The sequence below is a fragment of the Nyctereutes procyonoides genome, unplaced genomic scaffold, assembly GCF_905146905.1.
Source record: "Nyctereutes procyonoides isolate TBG_1078 unplaced genomic scaffold, NYPRO_anot_genome, whole genome shotgun sequence".
In the NCBI taxonomy this organism is placed as follows: Eukaryota; Metazoa; Chordata; class Mammalia; order Carnivora; family Canidae; genus Nyctereutes; species Nyctereutes procyonoides.
The window spans coordinates 10,130,181-10,139,237 of NW_026575148.1; positions in this window are offsets into that span (position 1 = coordinate 10,130,181).

Consider the following 9,057-nt stretch of genomic DNA (forward strand, 5'->3'; position numbering starts at 1 on the left):
CTTATTTGTCTCTCCCTCTTATTTCATTTAGCATAAAGTGTTCCAATTTCCCCACATCCTGGCCAACACTTTTATCTTTTTTTGTAATAGCCATTTTAACAGATAATGAGGTAATATCTCACTGTGATTTTGATTTGCATTTCCTGGATTAGTAGTGATGGGGCGCATCTTTTCATATATGCGTTGGCAAGTTGTATGTCTTTCGTAGAGAGCCTGGGCCTATTCAAATCCTTGGCCCAGTATTTAAAGGGTATATTTGATGTTTGCTGTTGAGTTGTAAGAGTTCCTGAAATATTTTGGATCTAGTAATTTCTCCTAAGATGTATGATTTTGAAAGTTTTCTTTAATAGCTTATTTATTTTTAGAGATTTTATTTATTTGAGTGAGAGTGAAAGAGTGAGCTGGAGAGAGAGCACAAGCAGTGGGGAGCAGCAGGCAGAGGAGAGAGAGAAGCAGACTCCTCACTGAGCAGGGAGCCTGATGCGGCACTCAATCCCAAGACCCTGAGATCATGACCTGAGCAGAAGGCAGAGCTTAGCTGACTGAGCCACCCAGGCTCCCCTACCCCATTTGTCTATTTTTTTTTTTTTTTTTTTTGCTTTTGTGGCCAGTGCTTTTGGTGTCTTGCCTAAAAAGTTCATTACCAAGCCCAATGTCTTGAAGCTTTTCCTCTGTTTTGTTCTAAGATATTTACAGTATCAGGTTGTATATTGAAATCTTTAATTCATTTTGACTTGATTGTTGTGTACAGTACAAGGATCAATTTCACTCTTTTGCCTGTGGATATCTACTCTTCCTAGCACCACTTGTTGAAAAGCCTGTCCTTTCCTCATGAAGTATTTTTGGCACCCTTGTCAAAGATTAGTTGACAGTATACATGAGTTGGTTTCTGGGCTCTCTCTTTTGTCCCGTTGGTCTATGTGCCTGCCTGTATGCTAGTACCATAACTGTTTTCATTACTGAAGCTTATTGTTTTGTTGTACTGTTGTACACAAAAGTGTCAAAACAGCTCAGAAGGAATCATTGAACCACAAAAGAACTGATGACAATGGTACATCTTGCAACTAAAACTTAGACTAACATTTATAGTGAAATTAAGGAAGAGTCCATTACAAATACAATACAAATACAATACAAATACATACAAATCTCTTTGTTAGGGGAATCGGTATAAAATTTCTGGTATGGTATTTTGGCAAAAAATAGTCAAAAAGATAAATAGTAAGTGGTTAAGAAAATAGTACATTCTTGTTGTGGTATACAAGTTTGTTAGCTTGTAGTATCTTTGTCCCAAGTCCTGAGAGCACAGGCTGTATAACATGTTGTTAAAAGAATAAAGTCTTATGAGCCACTAAAACTTTGCATCATAGAAAGCACAATGAGTTTTGGTAAACCCATTAACTTGTCTTTTAGAACAAGTGCAAAGTATTTCTTTCCTGTTTTAGCTGTATATTGTCCTTCAAAGTTTCACTTTTTATAAACACAGTTGTTACAATATTTTCAGGAAGATTAAAAAAATAGAGAAAATGATGTGATAAAAATAGGACATTTCATGAACACTCTTTAAAGGCCAATTTGGATTCACTCAAAGATAAAAGGATACTATGAGTCTTTGCTTTCATCTTACCTTCTAGAGTCTGCATCAAAAGTAGGGGTCAGGGAGTGGGCTAGAAGATAGTGGTTAAGGTATACATTGCTGTGTGCAAAATGGGACTGCGTGGCTTTTAAAAGCCATACAGGACAGAGTAGGTGTCATTCACAGATGCATCTCTTGCTGATGATTCATTCTGAAAACAAAGAATGAAGTTTGAGTGTATGATTATACTGTAGTCCCTGATAGGATAGCTGTTCAATATGTTTGTGGAGGAATGAGTAACGAGAACATGGCTACTTTCCATCCAGAGAATCATAGCCAAGGGGCAAGTTGATCACATGAGTTGATGAATTGGCAGATGATGGCTGATTTGCCTGACTTGAGTGTCTTTAGCCTTAACCACTGTGTTTGCAGTGACAGCAGTAAAACATACAAAAAGGAGCAACAGAATAATTAGGCTATTATCTTGCCAAGACACCAGAATTTAATTTTGGAGGAAAATAAAGTTTCATGTTTTTAAAAATTGGAAAAGTTGTAGAAAAAGCCTGCATCCAGCCTGCAGTTGTGATAAAATATAAATACCAAGCCAAAGAAGCTCCTGCTTTCAAATCTTACTACAAGAAGAAACACTGATTATATCAAGACTTCCTTTCCTCTCTCTCATTTACATTCCTTGAAAGACTTTGTATAACAATGAAGATCTAACATATCACCATGACATTTTTTTTGAGCTATTTGTTTTTTCAAACGATTAGGAAAATAATTATGATGCAGCGTTATGATTTAATGGGATAACAACATTTAAATTCTGTGCTTTCAGACAATGAAGAAAATATATTTTCTCCTTTTATTACCAAATATTTTTTGTAAAACTTAGGAGTTAGAATGTGCTGTCTTAGGTAAAAAGAAGTAAAATGAGGACACTTTACTTCATCTGAGATACTTAAAAATGCATATCTCAACCCTTTCTGAGTCCTACCCTGAGAATCCTGATTTGGTAGGTTTAGAGGAGGGCCAGGTCTGCTGTACACAGAAAAAAAATTCACTAAGATCTGTTTTTAGTTATGAACCACTAGAGGAGATGATTCCAAAATTTCATTATAGCTATAATACTGCAATACTGTCACCTTCAGATACAATTGTAAAGCTTAACATCTTTTTATATGAGTAATGTGTCTTTAAACCTATATTTACTCCCCATATCTATCCTTCAATTTTTTCACCTCTTATGCCTCTACTTCTAATTAAATTATGTATTATTTACAGCCATGTGATTATATTAATAGAGTTTTGGTAACAAGTATGTGTGTATATACATATCCATATACATACAATACATACATATACAAACATATGCATGCACTTAACACAAGAAATTCTGTATCATTCACATTATATTATTTATTCTTTGGTCTAATGACAAAATGAAAAAGGAAAATGCTCATTTATTATGCCTGGCGCTGAAAGTGCTGAAAGATATGTCAAGGTATTTCAAGGGATATATGGGGAAAACACAACCTTCCGATCATATGTTCAAAATTGAAAATGTTATCTGTGTCGAGGCTTAGGTAGTATGAACCCAAATTGAAATATTTCCATCTTTATTAAGATACTTCTCACCTACCAGGCATAATATAATCAATTTTAATATAATCATTTCTTATCTTAGGAATATGTTGTAAGTCCTTCTTTCATCACTACTTCTTAATACTTGATCAATTCTGATGTGTTCTTTGAGTAAGCCACCAACCATGTAATCGAGAATTCTAATAATATTCTGCAAGCATATTACTTTACTTCTATAATTTACTGTCAATAGCTTGGTTCTTTATGCATAAATATAATACATAAATTACTCATTTTAGTGCTATACTAAAACAGCTTAATAATGGCATAACTAGATATTTTCCATACAAAGCACGTAAGGATCCTGGAGATTAGTTTACACTTTTTACCTTCTTCCTATGTATGTTCATATGCCTACAGTGATGTTCAGTCTTTTCAGATAACCTTTTCTTAAATAATTTCTGTCTAATCTTTTAAATGCAGGTCTTGTAGAATAGCAGGCTATAGTGCAATTTTACCAGACATCTTAATGATACCACAGTTATTAATAACTTTGTGTCTCCTATTCCTCTTAGAATCCTAAACAACAGGGAGAGAACTTTGAATAATCCAATTCATACCATTTTCCTTTCTGTAAACAACTACAATCTCCATGAAATCTTGGAGGATAATATGAGGATGAAAGAAAAAGACAAGTATGTGCTGTTTATAGGATACAAAAAGAACTTATATCTTTATGATGAGTTGCAGATTTTCTATATAAAGATCTATCTGGCAGTTTTGAAGGATGAATAAAATGTTAAATCTTAATATTAAAAATCTTAATTCATTTTGCTGAAATAATCTTATACAAATAATATTTCAGGTTGATAGCCTTTTTATTTAATTATGAGTGAAACCAGTTTTTATTTCATCTTAACCTCATCTCCCTCAAGATTCTGTTCAAGGATGATCAAATATCATTAGGCATGTCCAGCTTTTATGTTCCCTACCTTGTTTAAATGATCAATTTTAGAAATATCGTCAGTAAGAGATTGCTTCAAGCCTGCTGACTCACTTTGTGATTGATGATACTAGAAATGCTGATATTTTTATTCACTATTTCACCTCTTCATGCACCACTGAGGTTGTTTGAATTATATAAATCCTCATCACTGGTAGTGGAAACACTTTGAAATCAATGAAGTGTTTCTACGATCTCTTTTCCATTCTCTTACTATTAATAATAGATTTGTTTTCTAATGGGCTCAAAATGGTGTGTGTTGGACCATGTCATAGAAGTCTTTATCACTGTCAAGTGTTTCTACCTTAGCAAATGGTTGGTTTCCTGGATTTGGAACCTGGCTCTATCTGTTCCTTACCATGTGATGCTGGAGAAGCATTTATACCTCTTTGTTTCTTAATCTGGAAAAATGGGAACTGTAGCGATACTAATGTCAAAAGGAGATTGTGAAGATTAAATAAATTATAGGTACAGAGGTCTTAGAATATACCTGATACAGTTCTAAATGATGTATGCCTTAAAGATGGTTCACAAAAGAAAAAGAAAAATCTACCAAACAATAACAACAACAGCAAAACCTTTTTTATTTTTTTGAAGACTGTATTTATTTATCTATTTATTTTAGAGAGAGAGTGCATGTATACATACAACTTAGGGAAGGCGCAGAGGGAGAGAGATAAGCAGACTACACTGAATGCAATTGCCCCACGGGGCTCCACCCCATGATTCCGAGATCATGACCTGAGCCCAAATCAAGTAGGATGCCATCCAAGCATCCCCCCAAAATCTTTCATTTTTCCTTCTTCAACAGTATCAATAAAATAACTAGTATGTTATAAGCAAATGCTGAATAGTATTGGGAATGCAGCTGGGATGTAACATTCATGGCCTTGGTAGTATGAATGACCCTAAATAAGGGTCAATTGAAACGGCACAAACAATACCATAATCACCTAATACTGTGGTCAGTCTTTTGATGGGAAAAAGTATAAGATCCTAATAGATAGTAATTATCTCCAACTTGAGCATTAAGGGAGGGTTTTCTGGAGGAAATGGGGCAGGTTAGAAACTCCCCCATATTTATGTTCCAAATGACCTAGTGATAATATTTTTGAATAATCGTCAACATATTCAGTAAAATTCTTCAACCTGTTTGGGATAGTGAATATCATAGATTCATGAAAAATGCAGTTTTTACTCTTAATGCTATGAGATCAGATCACCCCCAACCTATTACTGTTTGAGTGATCTACTAGCACTGAGGCACTCTAGTTTCCTGAAGATTCTAATTCTTGACTTATTGTTTCTATATCTAACTCTATTTCTGTTGTCTCTACTGATTTTAATATTCTCTTTTTCTGTCTTGGTCTCTCAGTCTCTCAATATCCTTTCCTTAAATGATCTTGTCCTTCTCCATACTCCAGCCACTAACTTCCATCATCATAATATAGGCTTTTCTATTACCAACGCAACCTCTAAATGATCTCATTCTCAACTAACTTAAAGCAATAAACCTAATTAGTAACACAAGCTCTGATGGTCAGAATCTAGGTGACTTTTACATGAATACCTCTGACTACAAGTGTCTCATAAAGCTGCAAACAAGATGTTGGATGGGGTTGCAGCCTTCTGAGGTTTCACTGGGGGAAGGATCTAATTCTAAATTCAATCACATGATTGTTAGCTGTCTTCAGGTCCTTAGTGGCTGTTGATGAGGGACATCAGTGCCTTGCCATGTGGACCCTTCCAAGGACAGCCCATAACATGGCAGCTTTTTCTTCTAGAGTAAGGGCTGAAAGAGTTCAAAATCAGTCTTTTTATAACCTAAATTCACAAGTGACACTCCTTCACTTTTGCCCTGTCCTAGTTATTAGAAGTGACTCACTAAGTCCTGCTTCCATTTACAGGAAGGGAATCATAGCCCATAAATAGCAGGAAACAGAGATCTTTGGTGGATACCTTAGAGATTATCCCTTACATTATCCCTTGCCTTTTTTTTTTAATCAAATTTCTAGAACTTATTTTTTTCCATTCTCATTAGCATCTGAAGACCTTCATTTCTATTTTTTGAAAAATTAAAGACAGCCATAAAAGACTTTCATAGATTAGCACCATATTATCTATCTATCTTTATGTCATTTCAATATTTCCTTTTTTCTTCCTATTACTAAGCATAGTTCATCTTTCCACACCTAACCTAAGGTCACCCTCCTAGCTTGGGCTTCAGAGCCCAAGCATTCTTGCATAATTAAAGATACTGCTCCAAAGAAAATTTTTTTCTGCATCAAATTTTCTTTCTTGATTAGATCACTCAGGTCATCTTGTAATTTCTTAACTCTCTTGATTTTACATCCCTTTATAGCCACTGCCCCATTTCTGTATTTGCCTTCCTGAAAATATGGGTTTTTACTTTTTATCGTAATTCCTCTTTTCCTATACCTTCTATGATAATTGTATTGCAGTAGGAAGTTTTCTTTGTTTTAGTGGTATTCTTAGGAGAGAAACTATGTTTTAGTTCTTCATATAGCACAGAGAAAGCAGAGTAAGAATAAAGGTCAGAGTAAAGAATTAAAAAAAATAACCAAGAGACCAGAGGTATATAATCTTTCTTAAGTGTGTATGGCTTCTATACAATAAAAAGTTCAGTTCCTAAAGATTTTCAGTTGACCAATAACAATATTCTTTGCATAGTAATCAACCATGCCCACTGGTAAATTCAGTCTTTGTATTTCATGATGTTATAGCAAATTCCTTTTTGACATTCTTAAAAATTTTTATGAAAAAGTTATAAAATTACCAGCTGGAATTATTTGTGAAAAAGTCAGACCCTTTTCCACCCTGGAGTGATGAATGCGTTCATTCTTAAATAACACTCTCTTATCCACAGTGCTACTGAGTAATACATTTGTGGTACATCCACAGCCTTTTATTTTGTATGTTGTGTTGTCCAAGAATTGCCTTGGAAGTTCTTAAAGGCTAAGAATTGGTCTGGTGTTTTAAAGATGTTCAGATGGCTTCAATTCTCACAAGACCAAAGCAGTCTATCTGTAGTTCAGACTGATGTTCTTTAGTCAATATGCATGACCTCCTGGAATTTGTATGTCCCAAATGACATTTCATTTAAAGAGTGTTCCAAGGCAACAAAGGCAATTCCCCTTACTCTCCTCAGTGTTACATCTGGATATTAACAATATAAGTTTCAGATGATTACCACTGTAAAATCGCAGATTTCTTATTGTTTAGCTTGCCAAAACATCCTTTATTTCTAAAAGGAACAGCCCATACCTGAGAGGGTGAAATGGACAATTGAGAACTCATCAGTTACAATGATCTTCACTTTATAGCGTTCCTCCATGTCCAATAGTATCTCTCTAGAATTTTGATTTCTCACTGCAGTACTTTCAGTCTTGACCCATATGCTATGGTTTGTGTTGCAGAACTGCTCAAGACTGCTGAGCTTTTGGTATTAAGAATTAAATCATTTTTAAAGACCCAGGAGGATCTGTTTTCCACTGAGAGAAATAAACACTTGAAGGAAAATCAAAATGCACGAAAACATGGCAAATGGGTGTAAAAAAACAAGCAGTAAAAAAAATATGGAATTTACCACCTTTGCAATGCCCCTTCAATCACCCTCTGAGGACTAGTAATGTTTTATGCATCTTGAAGGAATATTCTTTTTCAGTGGAATTCCCCAAAACGTAAGGAGAATTTTGTTTGCTTTGCCATGACTCCAGATAAGCGCATCTGTCTCCCTATTTTTTTGTGAATACTGATTTGCCCAGACAAGCCTTCTAAAGTCAACTGCTTTATTAATGGCTTAATAAATATTTATTAAAAATTATTTTTTGGCAAAGCACCATGGGGCGTATACAAATAATTTAATTATAATTAATTTTTCCTCAAAATGTGACAAACTTGAAAGGGAGACAAGAAATGTAGCTTCATTTTTTTTTTTTTTATTATGAAAGGCAGGAAGTCATCTATCATAGAAAAAAGAAGAGAATTTTCTCCAAAGTGGTGTTCAGTTCAAGTTCTATGAGAATGGTGGGTGGTTTTGAGCAGGGCCTTCAATGATAGATTTGTTTGACTACATGGCTAAGAGGGTGGGGGGTGTGGGAAGACTTTCTAGACATGGAAAAAATGCCAGAAAACACTGAGACACTAAGACTTGAGGCCTGTCCCCAAACTTAATTGATCAGCTCCCATAAAGTGGGAAAATTGATTCTCATAAGGTGATTTTATAAAGTTGAGTTGAAGCCACATTTTAGTCAGACCCTGAATGCTAAACGGAAGTGCTTGGACTTGAACCTGTAAGCATTTTCAACTCCTGAACCCTTGTCTGTTGCAATTTCTTTCTCAGCTTCCCAAGGCAGTATCCTGCGTGGGTCTAACCAGGGTCCAGGCTCCATCCTGCCTGGGGCAGGAGGTATATAGCAGCACTGTCTGCCCCACTGTTTCATAGGACTGAGGCTCACTCTGTGCCACTGACCAGACCTGGTGTCTGAGAGGGTTTGTGTGTCCTTGGGCTTGTGTCACCCCCAGTTACAGCAGAACTTCTCTTTCCATGTATGTTCTGTCGAGCTAAAAATTTAGAGATGGTACAAAGCCTCAAAACTCCTATGAAGTATTTTCAGTTGTCTAGATATTTACCTTACTTTCCAATCAACATGGGTAGTTTTTTTTGCTGGATTGCATTGTAGTTTTGTGATAACCTTAAACTCACCTGAATGCTAGTAAGTTTTTCTTTGGAGGGGCTGGTTACTACATCCCGAACCTCTGGTGACAGGCTGATGATCTGCTATAAAAAGGCCAAGATCACTGGATATGTTAACATAATTCTGTTCCTTTTGGTAGATTATATTCCCAGCCACCCCAGCCTCTTAAAACATTT